The 26312-nt window shown below is 45.9% G+C and overlaps 1 protein-coding gene across 2 annotated transcripts in view; it reads left to right on the top strand.

Moving 5' to 3' along the window:
- Positions 1-13449: 13449 nt before the first annotated feature.
- CORO1B (coronin 1B) overlaps positions 13450-26312 on the top strand; it is a 189317-nt gene continuing 176454 nt past the window's right edge. Inside the window, exon 1 of one of the 2 annotated variants that reach the window (XM_085651644.1) lies at positions 13450-14379. The gene's annotated coding sequence lies outside the window, so the exon portion shown is untranslated. The remainder of the gene's footprint in view (positions 14380-26312) is intronic. The other variant, XM_085651645.1, reaches the window with a different exon arrangement.

Genomic DNA, 26312 nt, shown 5'->3' with positions numbered 1-26312 from the left:
GTGCGTGTAACTGTGTGATTACTCTATCCGTGGTAGTGGGCATATTTTAGATACCCTGATCCCTATCACTAACAAAACGTTTTCACTGATACTGTTGCAAATTTTTGAGAGATGATTTATTGATAATAATTTTAGCTACACAGATAGATATAATATTAAGGAGTGTTATAGAATATTGCAACACTTTTGAGAAGTTCTTACAAATATCTAATTTAAGAATTAAAAACATTTTGTTGCAGTCTAATTACATCTACTCATTCTCGTCTGGATGATTTGGATCATTTATCCAACTGAATTCGCTTTGACATTTGTGTACCTTATAACTAAATTGCATATTCAAAAACAAGATATGCAACCAACACAAATTCCAGGGAAACCACAACTAAACTGGAAACAGCAGTTGCCTATTGAAGGAGGCTGGCCTGGTATATGGTGCCCACTTATTCAAGTGTAGCACCCTGCTCCAATCCAGACAACCCTTATAGTATTTTTAGTGGTTTAGACAACCCTAGAAAGCTCTCTAAGTGGTAGCTGTGGAGAGCAGCCTTCAGGCTTAGTTTAAGAGGAGTGTAAGGCAGCTTGTTTCATCAGTATCTAATCTTATTGTGCAGACTAAGCGAAAAAGAACCAGACAGTGTAGTTATACAAATAGTTATTTATTACAGACCCTCACTAACCCAATGCTATATCTCCTGCCCAGAGATATAATAACAATACACACAATGCTTTGATTATACGACAAGTAAATAGTACGAAAATACAGTGGGCTCCGGAGGGAGACCAAACCATATACAAAAATAGTGGTATGCGACTAACGAGCCAAGTCGGGAGTGGACCCAGATGACTTGGAAGTGCTGGGGAACCAAGGAACCACCCGAGGTAAGGACCCAGCAACCTTATGGAGGCCGTTTGCTAAGTGGATACATGACCCCGTGCTCAAGGTAAGTTGGTGGGGAAGTCGCAGTTGCAATTCTTATGAAAAAGGAACCTTCTCAGAGGACTTGGAATACAGCCCGTGAAAGATGGATGGTTCAAGAGTCACCCCACCCGTGGATACCTAGGAAACCAGGTTACCTGCCCCAGGGAAGCCGGGTGCATAGGTATGAAGTGGCGTCGGTAACTGCTGTAGACTCCAATGGAGGACTTCAAGCAAGATGCTGCTGGTCAAGAAGCTGGAAGAATCCGGTGGAATCCAATCCTGGATTCAAGAAGAGTAGAACCTGCAAGCAGAGGGGACAGAGTCTAGACCACTCAGGAGTGACCATGGGGCACGAGAGACGCGTGCCCACCAATGTCAGCTGTTGCAGGGGAGATGACGGTGCCTTTGTTTCTGCAGCTACGTTGACCAGGTACCTCTAAGGACGACCAGGAATGGTGTACCAGCTGTCCCACATCAGATGTCGCTATCCAGGGGGTCGGTATCTGGCGGGAGCACCAACCAGCCTTGGCAATGGCAACACGTGGAATAAGACAAAAAGGAATGGTGTTGGGACCAGCAAGGTCCAAGAGACTCACCACGTTCAAGTAACTCAGGGTAGGCACCGAGCAAGCAGGGGAGCCTTCTAGAATCAAAGAAGACCCTCAACAGGGACCGAAGATCTCTGGAGACAAGAGTAGTCACCCAGCCTTAGCAATGACCAGCCAACGCAGTGCACAGGGACTCGGTTCCAGCGGCATCGACGAGGGATCCTGGCCTCAGACTCGGTCTGTAGAGAGTGCAGGCCTCGAGGAAGTTGTAGGACTGTCACCAATGTTAGCGACCCGGTTGGAGACCAGGATCAGCAATCGGTCAGCTTGTGTTAGGGTGCCTGCGGATGCAGGGGAGTGACTCCTTCACACCAAGGGAGATTCTTTCGGGTGTCTTTGGATGTCCACAGGACCTGGAAGGGACCTGTATGGATACTGACAGGGCAGCGGGCTTGCGGAACAAGGAGATCAGGAACAGACGGATTCTTACCGTTTGCAGTCTCGGTTCCAAAGGTGAAGTCTGATGCGGTCAGTCTTACATGATCTGCATGATTTGGTCAGAATATCCAGATGGTTGAAGAGGACACGGAGTTTGATCTAAATCCAATCCCATGACGAATCTAGGGACCCGCCCTCAAGTAAGCCCTTAAGTACCCTAAGGAAACAGTTGGGATAATTCAGGGGTCCGTCCCAGAGGAGGGGCTGGACAGTGGGGAGGATACTCCTATGTCCTTTGTCCAGTTTTGCGCCAGAGCGGGACTGGTTTGACCTGAACTATGCAGGGAGGGCACAAAATGTGCTTACTCCATTGCATAACAATTAATTCTTCACATAAGTGAAGCCAAGAACTCACTCAGATCATCAAAAGTGAGTGGATCAACCCTAAAAGCCTATGGTTTATAACATGTTCTGCAACCATTAAACATGAAGGAAAACCTGCCCAACTGCTAAATCACCGAGGATTACTCCTTGGGCAGAAAAAGGGACACCTGTCTCACAGGATCTACAGTTGCATTAGCAGAAGAGTGGGCATGAGCCGGTGCCTATCACCTAGTGAGAAGTAACAGAAAAGTGTAAGGATAAGTTAGAAACTCAAGGTACTGAGAAAGATATTTTTGACATCAAGAAGTGAGTTGCAAGGCAGATGGGATACTAGTCTCTGCCCACTTTTGCTGGGGTAGTGATATGAAGAGCGAATGCCAAATCAAGCGCTAAGGTCTCATGAAGTCATCTTTTGTGACATAAAGTATGTCTGGTTTGGGTTCTTGAATGTAAAATAGTGGATCAATTTATGTTTAGAAACTGATGGAGCAATGATCAGTTCACCTGAAGGGCTGAGACCATCTGGGCAGCATCAGAATAAAGAGCTTGAACTGTGTTTTCACTGGAGAACCATGTTCACCCTGTGAGTTTAATGAGAAATTTGGGTTAGGAGAGTTTTTTTCCGGGAGAGATACTGTAATGTCCAAGAGATGGTGACTGTCAAGGGAGGTGTGAGAAGTGCGCCTACTACTCAGCCCCGACTCTGTTAATTCCGTTCAGCAGTTTGGGCTGTAGCTTTGTCTAAAGTTTCTTATGGAAAATAACGTGGAAAACGCATTTTGGGACCCCCTTTTTCTCGGCCCCCGCTTCACGAATCACCCTGAAACTTTCAAGACAGGAGCTGACTGGAGCGAGTCACTAGTTTTCAAAATTTTGCGAAGATTCATCAACCCCCATTGGAAAACAAAAAACACTTTTCCTATGGAAACTAGGTCCTAACTATAACTACCTACTGGCAACTGCCAGTAGGTATAAATAAATATATATATCAAAACAAAATCCTTTCAGGGTAAGAGGACTGCATAAATTATGCAAAAACAAAGCAGAGAACGCTGGGTAGTTCCCAACTTTAGGTAGAGAGCAGCTCCTGTACAGAGCACCCTACAACACCAACGACACTCCGAATCTGCTCACCTCAAATGTCTGTTTTTCTAGCAGTTTGATTCAACCTAAGATCAGCACCGTGCCATCTGTATGTATGTATGTATATATCTATCTATCTATCTATCTATCTATCTAGATATATATATATATATCCAAACAAAGGGCCCTCTGGCACGTTGTAAGTTGTGGGATTAAGTCCCCTTGAATCCTGAGGGTCCCTTGGTTCCAACTAGCCCACCAGGCAGTGCTTAATTTGTGCCGGTGCTTAGCACCGGCACCTATTTGACAGGGCTGGGACTACATAACACAATCAAAATAGAAACGGCCAACAAAGATTTTCCGTCCATGTTTGCTCAGACTTGTATTCCTGGTGAGTTACGAGAATAAGACAGTAACCGCAGCAACATGACGTTGCCTGACCTCTAAACCCCTGCCTCGAGGTTGGTTTACAGTCCAGATGGAGGACGTGGGAATGTGCAGAGAGGATGTGAAAGGAGATACTGCAGAGTGCTTCCGTCCGTGCACGCACACAGTCCCGCAGCAATGGTGCCACAGGCAGTGGTGCAAGCAAGAGAAATGGCCCCTTTCACTGTTGTTGCGGTAGTAAAATACAATAATTACCAGGTCTCAAAGGGCCCCGGTGCACTGCACCTGCTACACGTTTGGTAGCTGCTTCCTTGCACACACAAGGCCGTGCTCTCTCTCTCTTTCTCACGAATGCACACATTTTTGCCGAAGCAGATAGCTCCGGCTTGAATGTGCTATTGAAGGCAGACTGTTTTTATGCCCGGTGTGTGTTTCCATGTGCTGGCACATTAAAGTCAGGCTATTGGCTTCGACAATGCTTGCTAATATCTGTAGAGTTTAGGCAGGAAAATAGAAGTTGTTTTTTACTGCATTAGGATAACTTTCACACGCCTCGCCTTTTTTCACCCCAAGCCACCAAGGACTTATTGTATTTCTGGACAATATCACCTGGGGCTAGGCGCCAACAAGTGTCCTTTGCAGTTCGCCACACGGATCGGGTGATCGTTTGGAACTCATTCCTGCTTCTGTACCCCTTAGAATAAGATTTTAGGAAACACAGAAGAGAGATAAAGACCTCCATCCTAGGACAGAGATTCAGACTAGCGATGGCCTTGTCCCTCTACTTGTCTCTTTCAAAAGCCCCGGTTTGTCCCTTCTTCTCTTACAGCACTCAGAAGCGATCTTGGGTTACTGTGAGCGCAGAACAAAAACAATAAACAAAATTAACATACCTGCATGGAAGTTCAATGCGTGCATACACCGATAAAACACACATTTAACATTCTGCACCTACCTGCTATCAGGTAGACCCACTGAACACATCCACAAAGTCACAAATTACTACAACACAGGGCATAGTCAGAGTAACGTGGGCCGCGTTTATATGCAGAAAAGCCAATAGTGGGGTCGGTATGAATCTGAAAAGAGGCATGGAGTGAGTAGAGAACCAAAACTGACATCTTCATAAAATGTCTGTGGTGGCTATTTTGATACTTAAACAACAACTGCTCCTTTAAACTATGCTTTAGTACATGCAATTTTGAAAACACCTTGGATGGTAATGGTGTTTTTAGGGTGCAGGGGTGGGTAGAAGTATAGGGTATAGGTTGATTTTACGCTTTAGGGGTGAGTAAGGGTTTTGGGTGGGTAAGGGTATTGAGTGGTGAAGTGGTTTTAGGGTTTAGGGATGGGTAAGGGCAGTGCTTAATTTGTGCCGGTGCTTAGCACCGGCACCTATTTTACAGGGCCAGGTCTACATAACACCACCACGCTTCTGCAACTCTGACTCTGCACGTCATATAATTGGTCATATGGTAGGTAATGTCAGTCAGTATATAAAATTAAATTACCTCAGGCTCAGACGCGGCGCGCGGTGCTCGGTGCGCATCACATAAGATTCAAATTACTGACTCCACAGACCGTCCGTCCGACTCATTTTACTTATTCCAATGATGACGCATTTCAAATTTGCTTTAAGCTGTGCTTCGCCACAGCGGATAGACTGCGGCCCTTTAGTGTTGCTGTCAATGGGTGGGCCGTGGCCCCGGGACACTGATTGGGCAGGGGGCTGAGTTTGGTTTTGCGGGGGTAGGGCTGTGCTCTGCGGCAGGATGTATGTGCGTGTATTTTTTTAGTATGCCAGGCTGCAGCACACCTACGCGCATGCCTGTCCTCGCCATTACTTATCAGGGTTCACAGGCAGAGGGTTAGAACGACGCTGAGTGCAGGCAGCAGTAGGCCTAGGCCGCCTATTGAATAAAGGCAGGCAGGCAGGCCAGTGCCCGGCCGCCCATCACCACCAGCAAACCGCAAGTAGCAACGCTGGCTGCTTTTTTTAAAATTTTGGAGCATGGTGGGTGGAGTGACACTGTCTGCGACCGACGGTCACGGGCGTGGTAGGCGTAGGCAAGCTCCGGCTCCCACGGGCGTGATGAAGTCCATCCCTCCGGGGTTAACTTTAAAGGCCCTGCAGGCTGCACCGGCTCTGCTGCCCTTCATCCAGCAGACCAGTCTTCTCCTGGCACTGGCAGTCAATAGAGTCGTTTTTTGCGTGTTTCCCTCACCTAGGCCAGTGGTCTCCCAGGCAGCGTTGGGTCATGGCTGCGAGGCTAGGGCCCCTCCCCCTAGGCTTGCAGCGGTACCGCAAAACATGGCTGTGCTGCCTACTGGGGACCCCTACTATGGTATTGTACTTGCACACGGACAGTGCAGACTGCGGAGGCATGATTGCTCAGGGCAGGCCTTGGACAGTGGACTTCATGGTTCACTTCATGCGAGTCCAAGCTGGCATGCCCTGAGCAATCATGCCTCCGGCACCGTCCATGTGCACATACAATGCCAAGGTCTACTGTTGCAGGACCCATGGTAGTAGGGGCCCCCAGTAGGCCTTGCAGTCACAGCCATCTTTTACCACAGCAAATCCCAGGGGAAGGAGCCCCAGCCTCGCAGCTATGACCTAACACTAGGAGGCCCAGGTGGAATGAGATGTTTTTCATTAGATTGATAAAGTTTAATGGTGCCATGTTGCGTGGGTGGTGTTTGTGGTTTTTTCGCATCGTTGTTATGTTTCCATACCGTTCTATTCTGCCATGCATTAACTGTGGGAGTTCTATGCTTTTGTTACCAGAGTAAAGCAAGTTTACTGTTGAGGTGCATTAGCATAGAAGCTGCGCGTGGATGCCATGTTTTGCTGCTGGATACGATTGAGGTGCATTGTGCCCAATGCTTATCTTGTAACATTTTAAGCGCAGGGGCCTTGAGGATTTCTGGGGCCTGTCGGCGCAGCCGCGTGGCAAGGTTGCTTAATTTCCCCCATTCCTCTTTCTGCACCTCGCTCCACTTCTGTACATATTTCTCGCTCTTGCAGGTGCTCTATTCTCCGTTGTCCTTTTCCAATCAACTCTCCCCTCTTCTTTCTCCCTATTCCTCCCCTCTCTTGCTATTTCTGAGGCCAGGGCTGCCCCTTACTCAGTGAAATAAATATTTCTTCACATGATCTTAATTTGTAATTCTGGAAGGTTCAATACTTGTTTACAGTCCTCTGTATCACCTTTTTAACAAGTTTGTTCTGTTTTTATTTCTGTTACTAATCATTTATGGATAGATGAGATGGGTCTAAAACAGATTTGAATTGTATAATTCCTGTACATATATATTTTTTAAAGTGTATGTTACAAAAGGGAAAACGCCGGTTTTGGATGATTTCCTCCGTAGTTTTTTTTTTCTTTCTGTCTCTTTTTTCTTCATTTTTATTTACCTTGAAATTAAAATCCCAACCATGGCTGTAAAATATTGCCCACAAGAGCACAACAACTGTGTTTAATAAGTCAAAATACATAAAAATAGTCTGAATTTTATCACTTTTAGGACTGAGATGGTATATAGTTGTGTTGGTACTGTCACTGGCAATGCTGGCAGGGGCAATGGGCGGTGCTCTCCCGAAAAGGTCACTGGCACTTATTTTTTTTTTACAAACTAAGTACTGGGGTAGAGCAACTAGAGTCAGTGGGTGGGGCCACTGGTGAAAGTGGGTGGAGCCGAGGGAAGTGGGTGTGGGCTCCTATAAAAATTGGAGCACCTGCACCTCATATTTTACAAATTAAGCCCTGCCACCAGGTCCTCCAGTAAGCGCCACAGAGCTGCGTTGCAGAGAGGTGTAAAAAGGGGTGTGGCCTTTGACCACCTCTCTGCAAAGCAGCTCTGTGGCGCTTACTGGAGGTACCTGGTGGGCTAGTTAGCCCCCAGGGACCCTCAGGATTCATGGGGACTTAATCCCCCAATTTACAACGTGCTGGGGGCATATTTGCACAGTGGTGAAGGGAGGGGGCGGGCCTGATATAAGAAGTTAGCAATCCTGCTGTGTGGGACTTACTGGTGGTAATAAAAGGGATAGTTGGCCCCCAAGGTCAACCTTGGGGCTAACTACTCCTCCTGTTACCTCCAGTAAATCTCACACAGTGGGATTGCTAAGAGGTGTTTCTGTGGCCACGCTCACCTTTCTCCACCACTCTGGAAACGCAACTGGTATGTTATAGTTAGAAATTAGCATTTAAAAAACCTTTGAAATTCACTGAAAAAACCATAGGTTTCAGGGACATTATAGTTAGAAATTAGCATTTAAAAACCTTTGAAATTCACTGAAAAAAACATAGGTTTCAGGCACGTTATAGTTACAAATTAGCATTTAAAAACCTTAGAAATTCACTGAAAAAAACATAGGTTTCATTGACGTTATAGTTAGTTGGACATTTCACTAGTACAAAGCCAGAGAAATGTAGCCGTTATAGTTAGTTCAGCTAACTATAACTCGTGCCCCCGCAATGCACTGCTGATGACGTCAAATATTACATTATTCATGACATGGTCAGGGACATCGCTGATGACATCTCAAATGACATCACTGATGACATCACTGGTGACATCATTCACATGAAAATCTGATGCACACTCCTCACACTCTAATATAACCTTTGATACACCCACTGTAAAATACAGACTGCCATTTTTGAAACCATCGACACGCCAATAACAGTTACTACATACGCACTCACTGATTCCTAGGTCTACACACTCATTCACCCATACAATCACTCATACATGCAGTCACTCATCAATACAACACTATCATATGCACTCATACACCTATACAGACACTTACACACCGCCACTCATCCATGGAGTTACTCATACATCTAGTCAGTCATGCAAAGAATCAATCACACTCCCATTTACTCACCTATACAGTTATACACACACCACCTCACTTATTCATGCAGATACTAACACATACTTACTCTCTTATGTAATCACTGATACAATTACAAACTCATCCATACAGCCAGTCTCACAATCACTGACTCTCACGTATAGTCATTTATATCCTCCAACTCTCACATACACTGCCTTTTACATATGTAATTACTTGGACATGTACCACTGAGACATCCATTCACTCACCAGCACACCCATACACACACTCACCCACCCATACAGATGTTTCCACATGCACTCTTGAAACCAAATACCCAGTGAATCAACCACTCACATATCTATGCACAGTCACACACCTCCTACCCACCCACACACACACTCAGTCTCCCATACAAATACTCAGGCAACCAATCAATAACCCATATAGACACTCATGTAGCTACTGACCAACCCATGCAGCAGCTTACACAGATGGTCTGATACAGACATTCACACAGTTTAGTCACTAACACATGCATTCAGTAAGACACATTTAATCACTAACTTATACAGTCAGTCACGCACCTCCATCCAGACACTTATACACCCACTCATTCTTCAATACACCTTGGCGTATATATAAAACATATTTAAACTTTAAAGAAACACACAGTCACTGGATGATGTAATCTGTGATGTTATCAGTGATGTCATTTGAGATGTCATCAGTGATGTCACTGACCATGTCATGAATGATGTAATATGTGACGTCATCCACAGTGCATTGCGGGGGTGCGAGTTATAGTTAACTGAACTAACTATAACAGCAGAATTTCTCTGGTTTTCTATGAGTGAAATGTCCAACTAACTATAACGTCAATGAAACCTATGGTTTTTTCAGTGGAAAAATAATATATATATATATATATATATAAAACATCTCCTTAGAGGATAGAGCAAGAAAGATATGACAGTCGGAAAATAAACATAAAGGAATCCTCCAGCGAGTTAGCTCCAGGGCAGACAACAGACCTGCGGGTAGAGAGCCCACAGTCTGCTTGTTCCCAGACTGTGCTGTTGTTGCTTCTATGAGTCACTACCCTCACGGTTCAGTTATCAGGTAAAGCTTTATTCAAAATAAACACCACACCCAGAGGGCAAACAGCACAAGCAGCCCTCAGCTACTTGTAGCAAAGTTCCAGTTTTAAGGGTATCACACACCCCTGCACTGCATCACTGATTTTCCATCTAGAGCAGGGGTACTCACAAACTTTCTCTTGGGGGCCAAATTTACAGTGTGGTTTGTGGCCGAGGGGCGCACCTTGGGGGCGGGGTCATTGGGGGAGGGGGCGGTGCTAGAGCAACAAAAAATAATTGTGACCATGAGGTGGAACACAGGTCCCTGCAGCGGACGCCTTCGTCCACTGAGCCACCAGACCCGGCATACACATATCTCTCTCTCTCCCTCTCTCTATCTCCCTCCTCCGTCTCCCTCCCTCTCCCCTCCATCCCTCCTCCATCTCCCTCCCTCTCTCCTTCTATCCGTCTCTCTCCCTCTCCGTCTCTCTCCGTCTCCCTCTCTCGTTCTGTCTCCCTCCCGCTCTGTCTCCCTCTCTCCTTCCCTCTCCGTCTCCCTCCGTCCTCTGTCTCCCTCCCTCTCTGTCTCTCCCTCCCTCTCTCTGTCTCTCTCCCTCCCTCTCCGTCTCCCTCCCTCTGTCTCCCCCCTCTCTGTCTCGCCCTCTCTGTCTCCCCCCTCTCTGTCTCCCCCCTCTGTCGCCCTCCCTCCCTGTCTCCCTCCCTCTCTCCCTCCCTCTTCCCCTCTCTCAGTCTCCCTCCCCCGTCTCCCTCCCTCTCCCCGTCTCCCTCCCTCTCCCCCTCTCCCTCCCTCTCCCCGTCTCCCTCCCTCTCCCCGTCTCCCTCCCTCTCTCCGTCGCCCTCCCTCTCCGTCTGCCTCTTTGCCTCTCTGTCTGGCTCTGCATCTATCTGTCTGTCCCTGCCTATCTGTCTCTGTCTGTCCCTGTCTCTGTTAGTCTCTATCTGTCTGTCTGTTTTTGTCTCTCCCTACTGCCCTCTGTCACCCTCTGTCCCCTTACCCGACTCTCACACCCTGCTGTTCTCTTTTCATTCTTTGTCACTCCCCCCCCCCCCCCCCCCCCCCCCCCCCCTTCGCTTGTGTGGCAGCTGAGGCAGCTTCCCTTCCAGGGCACACACACAGCCCCACCGAGTACTTCACAGGTCTTTAAGAGACCATTTGCATGATAGCGAGGCTTTGTTGTATTTCACCTCAGCAGCTCCACTCGGACTATCCTTGAATTCCCGGGCCCCCACAGAGCAGAGTCTGTGTTTGCTGACACTGTTAAAAAAAAAACACCGGTACGATGTCTGCAAGGTCCACGGGCTGCCAAGAGAGGCTTGCCGGGCCGCTGGCGGCCCGTACTATGAGTACCTCTGGCTTAGAGGGTACTGTGGTAGTCCAGAGCTTTCTCTTGAACTGGTATAGAGCCTCTAATAAAATACTTTCCCTTGGTTGTACATCCATTTTGCCCCACCAGGCATTTCGCACCTTCTTTAGTGTGCAGTGGCTGCCAGTTGAAGTTATTTATTAAGGAGTTGTGTAGAATGTTTCGTTATGTGTCATCGGAGTGCTAGATAAGATCAGGAAAAGTAGAAATGGAGTTGATGTAAATGGAAGTCCAGTCCGTGACGCACAGCCCCAAATCTGAGTCTTAGCTGCAAGCACACCTCCCCCAGGAAAATGAAATTAATTTAGACTTGAGCAGCAAAATTAAGCTATCATATTTCTGAAGCTCGTATACTTTCTTTCAGACCCCCGGCATGGAGCGCTTCACTCTTTTAGGCCCACCAGATTTCCCTCTGATGTTTTAGGTGCTTGCTGTTTCTTTGGTGAATTACATGTTGCCGTAAACCTCCTTGAGGGTCATGGTGGGTTTCAAGTTTCTATATGCCTTTGTTCCAGTAAGGTTTTTGCACAGTGTAGCATACGTTGGATTTGATTATCTACTTCCCTGGTAGTCATTTAAGACCTATATATGTATGTGTGTGCTATTTGTATTACACAAACCAGCGAAGCGCTGTACATGTTCGAAGGTACATAGATGGTCAGCGTATGATTGGACAGGTAGCTGGTTTAAATCAGTGGAAGTGAACTGTAACATTGAGAATCAGTCAGATGTGGTCCCTTGCCAGCAAGATCAGGCACATTATTTTTAAGCTTTTGCAGCCGACTGATGAATGTCTTTGGGAGTCCAGATCACACTAACAATAATCAAGGCCTGCCATCACAGGGATTTCATTGGCTGTCCTTGATGGTCCCAACAGAGTAGAAGGAAACCTTTTTGAACCTGGTTAAGCTGAACAGGAATCCTAGGCTCCCCACTTTCGCAGTTGTGGGAAATATTTTACCTAAGCAAAGAGGCAAGATAAAAAGTGGAAATTCCTTTAACCTTAGCTAGGTCCATGCACATAAAGCTTTGCTTGTTCCAGTAGAAAAGTGGATTGAGGCATGTTGCAAATCTAGATTTGTTTGTTGCTAATCTTGAATGTGGTTTTGGGTGCCATCAAGGTGCACCTGGAGGGTCACTTTCTATTTATTGGTCATGGAGCTAAGCCAGAGGACATCATGAAAATGAATGGGAGAGTAGGCAAGGAAACACCTCAAGAGATTCATTGGCATAGCCAATAGGTCTCACCTTTGGGACCTTGTAAGTATTTAGTTATGCAGAAGAATATCCTTGGTGCAACAACATCAACTGTTGCATGGCTAAACACTTATAAGGTCCCAAAGGCGAGACCTATTGGCTATGCCAATGCTTGTTTTTAATTTCCGATTTTCATCTTCTAAAATGTTAGCAGATATGCAAGTTATACTTAGAAATCATTCATCAAAGCGAAAGAGCTAAACACTGAAGTATCACATGATGCTGTTCAATGTAAAAGTCAGCACAGCAACTCTTTTTCCCCTCATAAACGAGAGTTGACGTCTGAGCAATAAAGAACCATATACCAAGCATTGTAAGCAACAAATAAGCTGCGTTTCCGAGAAGGGTCGGGTCTATTACTTTAAATGGCAGATAACTGGGAAACAGGTTCAAGCCGAGGGCCCAACACCCTGCGATTCTGGGCAAATCACGTAATCTCCCCGTGCCTACCAAAAACGAATGTGTCCTTGTGTAACATAACTGCAGACATGCCAAATCTACCGATTCAGGCGGGAGACTACCGATTTCAAGGCAAGTCTCCCGCCTCCCGATTCCTGCGAGCAAAAACCAGATTCCTCGAGGTTTCAGCTGACAGAGCTGGGTATTGTGTAACATGCTAATTCTTCCAGCAATAGTCAGAGTGGCGATGCAGGGGCTCTAGAAGGGGTGAAAAACCGACAAAGCCCCATTAACAAGCGAATGCATCACCCTCTCTGCCTGCCATTGCGCTCCATGCTTCTGAAAGGTAAGAAAAAAACGTGATTTGCGTTTCAAATGTCCGATCCTGCAGCAGCACACTTCCAAGGCCCATACATGACAGTAAACCGATTCAAGGCCCCATTAACCCATTTTTTTTTTAAAGAATCTCCCACTTTGCTCTTCTGAAATGTTGGCATGTATGTAACTGGTGCTCGTGGAAAGCGCTCCAATGGCTTTGGGACGAGTTCGCGCAATATAACACTGCAGCAACAAAAAAATCCTGCGGTGCCATAATGACAACCGGCCGGCTAACAGCATCGCCACCGCGCGACAAGGCAGCGCGCGCCGGAGCACGAGACGTCACGTTAAGAACAGAAAGGCGCGGCACCATCCTCTTCCGGTTCAAGTATCTAATCACAACAGACACTTCCGGGTCACGCCCTCAAGCCCCAGGCAGTGCTTCCTGCTTGCTTCATGGGGAGCGTAGTGTCATGCGTTTTCGTTGAACCGTTGCAGCGTTTACATAGCGCTTCGTTTCAAATATTTTCAAAATGAAGTCATATACACATCCCATCGGCAGTTGAGTTACAATATTGAATAGCCCCTCACAGTTACGCCTTGGGCCTTTCGTATAACCGGTTAGTCCTGCCTTCGCCTACACCAGCCTCTCCAAAAGGCTGAGGGTGGTTATTGCTAGAAGGCAGCTCCGTGCAATGCCCGGTGCTGTGTCGCTCTAAACATCACAGGCCTGCAGTCTGCCTGGGCCTGCCCTGGCATGTGTCCCTTCCCTGGACCGCCCTCCTATCTAGCGCTCCCTCTGGCCTGTCCTACCGCATCAGATTGCTGCTTTGCCTGCTGTCTGCCTGGACCTCCTCCCCAGACTGCCTGGACATTTCCCTGACCCTGCCCCTTCTCCCCTGTCATTCCCTGGGCCTGCCTTCTCATACGTCAGTTTTCCCCGCCTGAGCTTCCCCCTCTGCCTGGTCCTACCTCTCGCAGCCCGCCCCTCCCACGGTCGGCCCAGCCTCCCCTGCAGGCACATTCCTCTCTCTCCGCCTGCTGCTGGAGACGTAGCCACTTCCTCATCCCTTGCTTCCTAGCCAAGGTGGCCATCGCTGGGAGGGGCCCGCCTGCCTGTCTGAGGATCCCAACCCCTGCAGCCCCCCGCTCGACACCACAAGCGGGGGCCTCCAGCACCCCCTCATCAGCAGCAGCGGAGCAGCCCCCTCGCCATCACCGGTGAGGCTCCCAACAGCCCTCTCGGAAGCAGAGCCTGACACAGCCCCGGAGTGTCCGCCACTCCCTCCTCGTAACTTCAACGGCACCCCACCCGGGACAGAAACAGTCGGAAGTAAGTGAACATGTGGGGTGGGGAGAAGGGGGCGATGCCACTCCAACGACGCTGCCCCATTACAATCCAAAAGTTTCCTACAACTTTTAAAACCACATTTTCCCCACACGACTGTTAGAATAATGTATGTCACAATTAACTGTTCATCGTTGTATGTTTTCAACATGTGGCCTCTGGGCTCAGCCTCATCGTGTTGTCATTGTTTATGCACTGAATAGCTCTGTAAACTGCACAGATTGTCACCGGCGCTCCCCGGGCCGTTGGAGTCTGCCTGGAAGCCTTTCTCTGACTTGTGATGGGGTGCGGTGTTGGGCGAGAGGGCAGTTATTTGGGGAGGGGGGGATCAACTATCAAAATGCCTCTAACGGGCAGAGAACGCTGGACCACTCTACAGAGGCAGCGGGTTGTCGTGAAAGGGGGCATTCGTGTATGGATGGGGGTGGTGTAAGCTGGTGGCGGAGTTGTGGTTTACGACCGTAAGGTGGTGGGAAAGTAGAGTACAATTTGATGGCAGATTGGGTGCCCCAGAGTAAGGTGTTGGTTCTGGCGATTAGGTGTCGGGGTGTGGACATATGTCGAATCGGGGGCTTTGTCAGGGGTAAAAGCGCTATATAATTAAATACAAATGTATGGGGGTGCATAGAGGCGGGATGATCAAGAAGGGGAGTGGTCAGGAGCAGCTAGTGGGGACGGGTGTAGTGATGAGGCGTCTGGTACTTGTCAATCTCTACTTGGCCCATGGTTGACTCAGATTTTGATATTCATCCTCGTGCCTGCTGTAATTCCCCCTTCTAACGTTTGCACCCCCTTTTCATGGTTTACATATGCGCTGCCCCCAATTGTCTGCTCTGCACCTCTCCACGTGTCTGCCCAGCTTGATTATTCATGTGGCCTTGTATTCCTCTCGGTCATGCCTAGAATGATTTTACTTCTTTGAATCTCCACCTTCTTACTTGCCCTGCTTTACCCTTTTTCGTGTGCCATCCACGCCTTTATTTTGAAGAGCTTAAGTTAATTTCTGACGTGAATAGTTTATCCAGGTCTGTTTATTTAGCCTTTTGCTCAACATGTATCACCAAGCATTTATAAACGCGGAGGAACTAAACAATAAGTACCAGAATGCAAAGTGCATGGCTGGTGAGGATTCATGGTCACAGAAGGGATTATGTCCTGCATTCGAATTAATTTATTGGGTGTCTGGGTGGTTATTCATGCGCCTCCCCTAGTCTGAGCGAGATCCCCATACTTTTACCTCTTACTTGGCATCTTAGGTTCCAAACCCATTCATAGAGTGGCAAAACAATCCTGAATGATTTCTCCACGGGCACCCTTGTGATTGGTCTGCGTGAAGAAGGTTTAGCCTAAAAGGAATGGCTGCAACTTATGTTTGACTTGGAAAAACTGCCCAGCACTCCTACTGTACTTTGTATTTGCCACAGGACTGAAGACCAACTCCAGTATCGTGCTTCATTGAATTATTGTTGGCAATCTAGGCACTTATGTGATCAAGGTGACTAGCCTAAATTGGAGTCCGCTCTGGTAGTAGTGCACTTTACAAATTGTGTCCTTGCATCTCTGTCATACCAGGTTCATAGAACCTCTAACGAACTAGATACTGTGGGTTTGTGGTACCCGCAGGGAGCATGTTAACATAACATGTATTTGTAAAGCAAATGTTGGCACTGAATAACAGATGTTTATTGTTACCCAACTCAATGGTACTCATTTTATTGACCTCAGAAGGATGAACGGCTTAGTGCACCTGCTGGGATTTGAACATGTGACCATGAGATAGAATACAGACCTCTACAGTTGACGCATTAGTCCACTAAGCCACCAGGCCTGGCGTAAATACGTTTCTCCTTCCAATTTCTGTCCTGCTGGTACGCAAAAAGGTGGAGAGTTCACCTGGCGGTTAATAGAAACCCTCATGTATATACGGTGCACTTGTCCAAAAACTTTGAATTTAAGGAAACCATATGTTTTCGTCTGATTTTTAAGGATGCAAAAATAAGATGTACCCCGTGGCTGTCAAGTGCTGTTTTATGATTCAATATAAATGTTTTACTATGAAATTACTGACATTTTTAGACCATGCCTATAAATTGTTAAGGTCTTGTGCTAGCTAATCTTAATCATATCTTATTTTATATTTATGAGCCATATGGTATATTTTATCGAGTTTGCGAACATATATTTATGATGATAGCAAATCTACTCTTTTATTTCATTTTTATTGTAATCCATATGATTAATACAGTAAATATCGATTAACCTAACCTGGCTGTTAAATAATTTATTGTTCAGGGGTGGCATGCATGTGGGCTTTTGCGGTATATATGTTGAATACCATCTCCACAGGAACTCCTTCCTTACCAAAGTTAAAATTGTGAAATTTGGGAAATTCAACATACATTGCTCCATGTTGAGGAAAAATACATCTGCCATACCCCCTGCTTTGTTATATATGCCACATATGTCAAGCGGAATGTAATGAACAGAACAAATTTGGTCTCGTGTCATCCCTGATATCATCCATGTAGGTAAATAACGTATCCTCCGGTAGATCTACAATGAAGTATTTTGTAAGGTCTCTAGCCTCTTTGGAAACAGCGATGACCTCAGCTTGTGCACAGCTCAAATCTCTCATACTAATGTGTTATCCCTTGGAGAGGTGGTACCTTTAATTGTAATGGATATTCTGGCCATCAGGAAGACTAGATCTAAAAACATGTTCTCAGCTTTGCAAGTCTCTGGACCTTGGTGAAGGCCCGAAATGCAACTCTTTAGACTGACTAGTAGTGGATTATACCCCCTCGCTGATTTCTCTTCAGTAACTTCCCACAACAAGACAATCCCAAAACATGTTTGACGTCTGCTCCATGACGTCCGGTGAAGGATGTTAAAATTATAGGCATTATAACTTGGCATTGCAGGAGATTTTTTTGTGGGCAAGCTAACCGTTTCTCGCATTCTTTCTGAGAGCACAGCCTATATATGTCTCCCATTTGTCTTTCATCAGACCCACTGGGTTACCAGCATGGTAGTGAATCGAGCTTTTGATCCATGGCATTAAAGCTTTTTCCATTACCAAAGGTGTTCATAGCGTCTGTTTTAGGGAGTGGGTTTTTAGCTCTGTGTTTGTTATGCCCCAGAGTGACCGGAGTGCAAGGACGAGCTGCCAATGTGTGAAAAACTGCCCTGGGTGCTAACTATACCCAAGTATATCAAATGGGATAAATCTGCCGTCTTGAAATCGGTTCCCTCTGAAATTAATTTCTTAATTTTCACACGATTCTGAAGCCCTATTGGGAGTCCCTGGAGCTGGGAAAGCTCTTCAGTGATTTTACGGATGCATATGTGGTAACCTGTGGTGCAATTTACAGTGCTCTTCAAATCTATCCCCATTTAATGGATTATAGTCTCTGGGCAAGGTAAACGTAGGCAGAAATAATTCTAGCAATTTATCCCTGGTGGTAAGAGTGCCCAAATCCCTTCTTCAGATTGCCAGTGGCCACCCAGCCGATGGGTGACCCATTGAATTTTGGCCCCCTTGGCCTGTCGGAAGGTTCAACGTAGTCACACTAACTCTGCACGTGCTGTTATTTGAGTTCCGGTTGCCCACCATTCCGTCTTATTTACAAAACCGATTATTCAGATTCTAGAATTTCCGTGTAAACTGTGCAACATAATCTCTTTATCTAGGGCAAGTTTTCATTGTTGTTGCTATTGGTAATATAATTTGAGGCCGAAGAGTCTATTGCTTTCGTTATATTATCAACATTTTAAATATCTATCCCCAGGTACCATAATGTCGAGCTCTCTAACATGATTACCCCATTTCACACCTTTATTCTATGTTCAGAGGAAGAGGGGCATAGGTGAAATTGGCACGATTTGGAAGAGAAGACTCGCAATCCAGAAAGGGATTTAAAGTCACTCCGTGTGCGAGACACCATAGTGGTGTTGGCACGGATATCTATGTTTTATATTTTCAAATCATCAGCTTGTAGCGAGACTGTGATTCTCAGGCTCTACGGGGATGCCCCACCCCTCCTCAAGTTTTTGAAGTTTGCCAGCCAATAGCTAGGGCAACTACAGTGGAAATGGGCTCCCCTGGCGATTTTTTAATTTTTTTATGGGGCCAATTTTTGGCAGTCAGCCCGATTTACAATATTCTGATCCACTAGATTGTTACACAGCCCGGCCCAGTTTTCTTAAGAACATCCAAGAGTATCAAAGGCATTTTCCAATCTAATACCAGACACGCAGAGTAGGATGAGACTGATGGGGCAGCATCTAGCTATAGGTACAGTCTCCATTTGTTGAGAGAAGTGCTCCTGCCATACTAGCTTTCTTTCCATATAGATTCTAGATAACCTGCCCACTGATGCTGTGGGAATGGTTCACCCAGAGACTTGTGGGCTCCTGGAATCCTCCTCTGTGCTGCCTCCAGCTACAGGAAATGCTCTCCTCAGCAGTGACTACATACCAGGATAATCAAGTCCACGATCTTCAGTCCTTTCATGAATCTTGTTTGCCATTGTCTGGATGATGGCGTGGTGTATTTGTGAGCGGAGAGCATATCTTTGAATTCCGAGAAGCGAGAGGCACACTCAAAGGTATTCTCTACACAGGGCTGTCCTTCTGCCAGTGTCACTTGCTCGTGTCAGCAGTGGTTAGAAATTCTGCTAGACCAGCAGATCCTCAATCCTAAGGAAGTGGTCTGCATCTGGTTTTGGAATCTCACGTAATCCTCCAAAAGCATTACAAAATCGGCACATTTGATCTAGAAGGTTGGACCAAGAACCCCACGGAAGGTTAAAGCATGTGTTGCTCTCGCAGCTTTTGAACTTTGCAAGTGGGCAAAGATATCCTGTAATTCTTTCCTTTTTTAAATTTCAGAATGTGACTCTTTTCTCAAATGTCTGTTCTGCACACAAGCATGTTGCACACACTGCTGCAGAAAACACCTCGCCACATTTTCCAAGTAAAACTCTGAACTACCTTGTCTGCTTGGCTTTGAGTGAAGTACAAGGCTTCAGACCGAATTTTACCTGCTAAGATATTAGCCATAAGCCACTATTTAGGCGCCAGTCCATATATTAAGGAGAGACGCTTTCACATGATTTTCCATTTATTGGAAACATGCAGACCTAACTCAGTTTCAAGTTGTAATATGCGTTAAAATTACCCAGTTCCCAATGTTGTATTGTTCTCAGTTAGGACTACTCATGAGAACCTACATGAAGTTGCAGAAAACAAAGGTGACCCAGCACCATAGTTCTTTTTCCCCCAACTGTAGGTGGTCAGGTGGTCCACGCTTGCTACAGCCTCATCCTTGATTGGCCTGAAATCGATGACACGTTATATTGACATTTCCTTAAAGAAACATTTCTGAACTAATGTGGTTTTTAACGAATACCAATCATGGGCTGTTCTCTCAGCACGAAAAAATTAGAAAATGCTTATCAGAAACATACAGACTTTGCCTGCGTCTCCTGGACACCCCTCACTCTGCTCCTCCTCGTATTATCGCATTCTGGCTGACCTTCCCCACTCCAGCATGGAAGTATGTGACCGAGGTTATATGTAGTTAACTGCATTAAACCCCGAAGCTACGCAAATGTAAATAATCTGCTAATATACATTGATAGGGTCGGGAGGGACAAGTGCCCCCTTATTAGTACTAGATTCACAACTGAATACAGCAATTCCAAGGTGACTAGCTAATGTTTGCAAAGTATCTGCCCACGCACAGTTCTAGGTGTGGTGCTTTTTATTTTTATTTCTTAGTATTTTTTGTTTGATTATGTGGCTAGGGCGGTGACATTATATTTATATGGAAATGGAATCAGATTGCAGTGGCTCAGATCATTTGGCACATGGGTCTTATTTATTTTTGGCGCGGAGGTAATACGTTTGTAAGTTAGTGCTTTTATACCTCTGTGTTACTTTGGAAGACCACATTGAAAGGACTTCGGGCATGACCGGATACCTTGCTATCGTGAAACTATCCCACGCAGCCCCCCATGCACAGATGTAACATTCTTTGTTACACCTGTTCAACACAATCCCTTCGCAGTGCTGTGTGGGCCTGTCCAGACCTCAGATGCCACGTTAATAAAGTATGACTGGCACCTGTGCACATGTACACAAAGGCTAGTGCCCTTTGTTTCTTTTTTACACTTAACATGTGAAAATGCATTCAGAATATATATCGCCTCTACTTTACACGTTCTGATTAATTTCAGAACAAATCACAATTGCAAAACATGCGAAAGATCTCTTTCCCCACACCGAGTGACCGAGTCTGGGTGACCTTGCTCCACGTCAGTTGCCGAGTGTGGATCTTGGTGTGAACACTGGGGAGGCACAGCCCGCAGTCAGGAGTCTGAGGGTACCAGCACCCTCACATTCCTACCTCGGGGAGCAGGTGGAAAACTAGCTCCGTTATAACACACCGAGCTAATGTGGGGGATCTAAGGTGGAAATCGATAGCAATCCACGTGGAACCAGTAGAACACTTGTTTAGTATCATTATCAAATATTTGTTTAGTACAGAAATGACACCAACGTTCGTCTCGAGCTCCAGTCTTTAAATAATACAGCAACATCTCCCAAATTGGCCCTGGTTTGGGTGTTCCAAAAGCTGCACCAACCAATCGTCCCACAAAACTGTACCCTCAAAGTGTCAACGAGGTCAAGTGCCCAAGGTCGAAGTTCCACATCGAGACATTGCAGAGACAAGGAACTGTGGACACGCAGGGTCTTTGAACTCTTCTAGCAAGTGGCAGAGCCCTTGTTTGGTGTAATGTTATGTTATGTTATTAAATCATTTATTGAGCGCACTAACACTGATTAGTTTCTTGGCGCTAAAATTGACAGTAACACAATCGAAGGTAGAAAAGATGGATTAAAAAGCTTGTCTAAAAGGCCAGGTCTTCAGTGCTTTCCGGAAAGGTAAGAGATCTTGGCAGGACCGGATTTCCAGGGGAAAGGTGTTCCATAGGCAGGGGGCCAATATGGCAAATCTACGTCCACCAGAACGTTTAAGTTTAAAGGGAGGGGTCTGGAGAAGGCCTAGGTGGAGTGAACAAAGGTTACGGGAGGGAACGTATCTGGTGATTAATTGATTAATGAATTTAGGGCTTTTGCCGTGTAGTGACTTAAAGATCATACAACCTGCTTTGAAGGAACAACGTTGTATGACCGGAAGCCAATGCAGCTTGATGAGAAGAGGAGTCGCCGCCTGCCACCTTGGTTGCTTCAGGATCAACCTAGCAGCATAGTTCTGCACCATCCGGAGACGCTTGAGTAAATAGTTTGGGAGACCCAAGTAGATGGCATTCGCGTAATCCAGATGGGACAGAACAGTGGCGATCACAACCTGGGTAATAGCTTCTGGCGTTAATAGTCGCCTGACCTTCCTGATTTTTTTTTAGCTGGTAAAAGCATTTGGAGACCACTTGTCCCCCTTGTGCTTTTAGTGAAAGGTCACTGTCCACAATGACTCCAAGCGTTTTAGCCGATGGTGATGGTTGCGGAGCTTGACCCAGATCTGAAGGCCAATAGTGAGGACCCCAGTACTTAGCACTGTCCCCAGTCAGTACCAGTTCGGTTTTACCTGGATTTAGTTTCAGCTGATTTTGATCCATCCAGGATTTAATAAACCTCATGGTTGACTGGAAATGACTCATAGATTTTTCGGAATTATCAATGGTGAAGAGTAGCTGCAGGTCATCTGCATAATTAAAAACTCTCACCTGTTTGTCCCTCAAGGTTTGTATAAGGGGGAGTATGTATATGTTAAAAAGATGGGGTCACAGGGAGGAACCCTGTGGCACTCCACATGGGATGGACTGTTTAACACCGATCAAGTCCCCCAGACGCACCGCTTGGGAGCGATCCTCCAAGAAGGACCTCAACCAGCAGGCCGCCACGCCCTGTATGCCGGCCTGTCCGACACGGTCGACCAGGATGTTGTGGTCGACCGTGTCGAACGCGGCCGACAGGTCCAAAAGCACCAGGGCCTGGGGAGTCTTGAAGTGTGTCCAAAACTGCAGTGACCACTGCCTCCGTAGAGTGTGCAGGCCGGAATCCAGCCTGATGAGGGTCAAAGCAGGAGGACTCCTCCAAAAAATTAGAGAGAGTTTTCGCCACGTGTGCCTCTAGAATGTTTGCCAAGTAAGGCAATAAGGAGATGGGCCTGTAGTTTGCCTTACATCCAGGATCCGCCCCGGGTTTTTTTAATAGAGGTATGACAGTGGCTTCTTTGAAAGCGGACGGGACTATGCCCGACAAGAGGGAGTCATTTAGAAGGGCAAGAACAGGGGTTGGATAGGTGGAAAAGCATTCTTTCAAGATACGAGGGGGACAGATATCCAGTGGGGAGCCAAATTTGACTCTCATCATTAATTCCAAGAGCTGGCCATGAGTTATGGGTTGAAAATTGGTAAGGGTGGCAGAGCCAGTCTTTATTGCCATGCCGGTCGTGATTGGGGTCTTTTGTAATTTTGTAATGGGGTAGCAAGAGTTCTTCAGGCCGCCCTCTGGCCGTGCTGGTTTCAAAAGAGGTTCAGGCAGCCCGAACTCTTTATCAGTGACATGAAAAGCAGACCCTGTGTCCCATCAGAGTTGTGGGCAGGGATCCGGCCATTGGGTGTAAGTAACCCTGTGTGCAGGAGAGGCCAGAGGTTAGGGGGGTTTGAGTACATTTGAACAGTGGCATTAAACACCCCGACCCTCTCACAAAGCATATAAATCACGATTGACCTCCTTGAGGTAGTCACAGCTATTCGAGAGAGCCTTGGCAACAAGGCCCCTGGTCCTGATGGACTTCCCATAGATATTATCAAGCATAGCACGGACTTATGGGCACCAATTCTCCTTAATGTTTTTAACAGCCTGCCAATGGTGCCCATGCCTGAAACCTGGGCCACTAGCATCATAGTCCCAATTTTTAAGAAGGGTGATAGGTCAGACCCAGTTAACTATCGTCCAATCTCGCTCTTGGATAACACTTTAAAAATCCTTGGGCGAGTTATTTACAATAGGATGATAGAGTGGACTGAAGATACAGACCTACTGGACCCGTGCCAGATGGGATTTAGGAGTGGTGTGGGCACAGTGGAGCAATGTTTAAACTTAAAGCTGATAATTGATAAGTATAATGTTGCTCGATCAAGCCCAATCTATCTCGCATTCATGGACCTCTCATCCGCTTTTGACCTAGTTAATAGATGTAAAATGAGGCCTTTGTAAATTTTCTGGCTTACCTTCATACTGACCTCAAAGCACAAGTTAGGATTGGGCCTGGTGGTGATGTATCTGGACCCATAAAAATAGGCAGGGGGGTTAGACAGGGGTGCGTTTTAGCACCTCTGCTATTTATCATCTATATTAACGGTCTTGCCAAAGCCTTGAAACAAGTGACGAGAGGTGTCCCAACTATTCAGGGGAATTCATTACCAGTTTTATTATACGCAGATGATGCAGTCCTTATGGGCCGCACCCCTAATGCTCTTCGTCTGCTTGTTGGAACTTTTGTCCAACATATGGAGACACTAGATCTGCATGTAAATTTAAAAAAATCTTTTATCATGTCTTGTGGACCTGGGAAAAGGAAGCTTAATACTATAAATGTAGGCTCAGATAAACTAGAATCTGTAACCTCTTTTCCGTACCTAGGGTTGGTTTTCGCTGCGAACGGCTCATGGAGTGGGCATGGGCAAGTTCTCGAAAGCCACCAATTCCATATTGAGCCTCCCACGCCCAAAGAGAATAGGCGCCACTAGAGCCATTGAAATTTTTAAAAAATTACAGTGCATCCCTGTAGCCACGTATGGGGGGGAGGTCTGGGGTTCGGGGAGAAATTCAGGGATTCAGCGTGAGGAAAATCGCTTTTGTAGGAAAATATTGGGCGCACCTTTCTCCGCTTCTGAATTCATTTGTCATAAAGAATTAAATCTCCCCTATGTTTGTGACTTTATTAGAGCTAGACCAGCCCTATTCTGGATTAGGATCTGGATAAATAGCTCAGCAACTTTAACAAAAAACATCATAAAAGATTGCCTAAAATGTGACCACGGCCTGCTAATACCTTGGTTAGCTGAAGTTTTTAACACATTGCGCGCCGTGGATAAAGGCGACCTTTTCTCCGAACCAACCAGAATCGAGCCTAAAGATAAGGTTGTGGTTAAACAAGCACTTTATGCACTTTTTAATTTAGAAAGAATGGGGAGGGAATCGCTCAAATCTTCTGTTGTCACATACATGGGGAATGACTTGTGTAGGTATCCACTACCACTCTACCTCACTCTCCCCATGTCTAATTGGGAACGATCTTTGCTCTTTCGTTTAAGGGCCGGTTCTGTAAAATTCTTGCTGGCCTTCCCCTTGGGTTATTATCATACAGTAGAATATAACCCATGTCCATGTGATGGCACCAGTAAACAGAACGATATCCACTTCCTATTCTTCTGTAAATTTTATTTAAAATATATTAATTGTTTTTTAACTCCCTATTTTAGAAAATTAAGACCCCTTTCTTTGGGGGAATCTTGTTCATTATTATTCTCCCTGGATACAGACAAACTAATCTTTCGCACTAGCACTTTTCTGAGATTAATAGTACGCGTACGTAAAATGATGGAGAATCCCTGAAAACTTTCTTATGAGAGTTGCATTTTTGAAAATGAATTGTTCTCACTGTGGTGTTTTTATGGATTGTATTGTTGTGTAAATGAATTGCGTTCTTGTTGTACTTTTATGGATTTTATGAAACCCGAATAAAGGTCTTTTGAACTTGAGCATATAAATCACGCATTAACAATCCAGTGTAAAACGTGACCTGCAGAGGAAAAGTACAAAGCAAACACAACATTTACTTGGCACTCCAGTAAACAAACATTGGCTCGACACAGGTGGATTACATTTTTGCACACACAGACTTGGCTGAAATCCTGCTGTGGGAGGGTGGCCCTCACCCCACAGTTCCCGAAATGCTCCAGTGCCCATGAAGTGTGCGCCATACGCCCAGACTTGTCAGGGTGATGTTAACATGCTTAGGTAGTGCGCATATATTGTATTCTCTGCTAGGCTTTTAGTACAGGCAGGGTGAAACAGATAGGATGTGCGCTTCCCACAAGGGTAAAGATGATGCTGAGCTTTGTTAACAGCAGGGAGATGGGATGTGCAGGATCCCAGAAGCGTCCTCACCAGTTATGGCGCAGTAACACCGTTTTTAAATACAACACACTACCCCAGGAAGCAGCACAGATATCAGTGTGTTTATTGCTTGAAAAGTAAATGGCGCACGATATTGCATATAAAACATTTTTGTTCAGTAGAACTAATCGTACTGTATGTAGCCCTACAGTTCGTCAAACTCTTATATTCTAAAATATAAAACGTGGAGACAACACCCTTAAATTATCCCTCATTTTAAACACCAAATACAGAGACCAGCAAGCGGGTGGCAGTGGGAGTGGGACGATGCAATCACAACATCCTAACTCGTAGTGATACGAAAAAAGTATGAAGGCACGATTCAAAACAATAATCGATATTATCAAAGCAGTACATTTCAGACGGATGGGTGTGACTCTCCATCACAGTCAATTCTAGGCTCAAAAACTGGGCCAGCATCCAAGATTGTCGTTTTTTGATCACGCTTACCCACAGCGTATGCGCTGTTGCTGCGAAGAATATTATTTACAATGAATGACTTGCAACCCACTAACTACTTATAATTTGTTTGCTTCATTGTCCCTCTTCTTTGCTACTTCCAAATTGGGCCGTGTGTGCTGGGTGTCACTTCTTTTTCTTTTTGTGGAGCACGGTCCAAGCACAGATTGCTTCCTCTTGATTAGTGTCTGTCCACTCATCGCACTGTGATTGAGATACTATTTCTTCCCTCTCCCACCTACCTC

The sequence above is a fragment of the Triturus cristatus genome, chromosome 4_1 (genome assembly GCF_964204655.1).
Source record: "Triturus cristatus chromosome 4_1, aTriCri1.1, whole genome shotgun sequence".
Classification (NCBI taxonomy): domain Eukaryota; kingdom Metazoa; phylum Chordata; class Amphibia; order Caudata; family Salamandridae; genus Triturus; species Triturus cristatus.
Note: the sequence above shows the minus strand (reverse complement) of the source record. Positions and strands in the feature narration are given on the sequence as shown.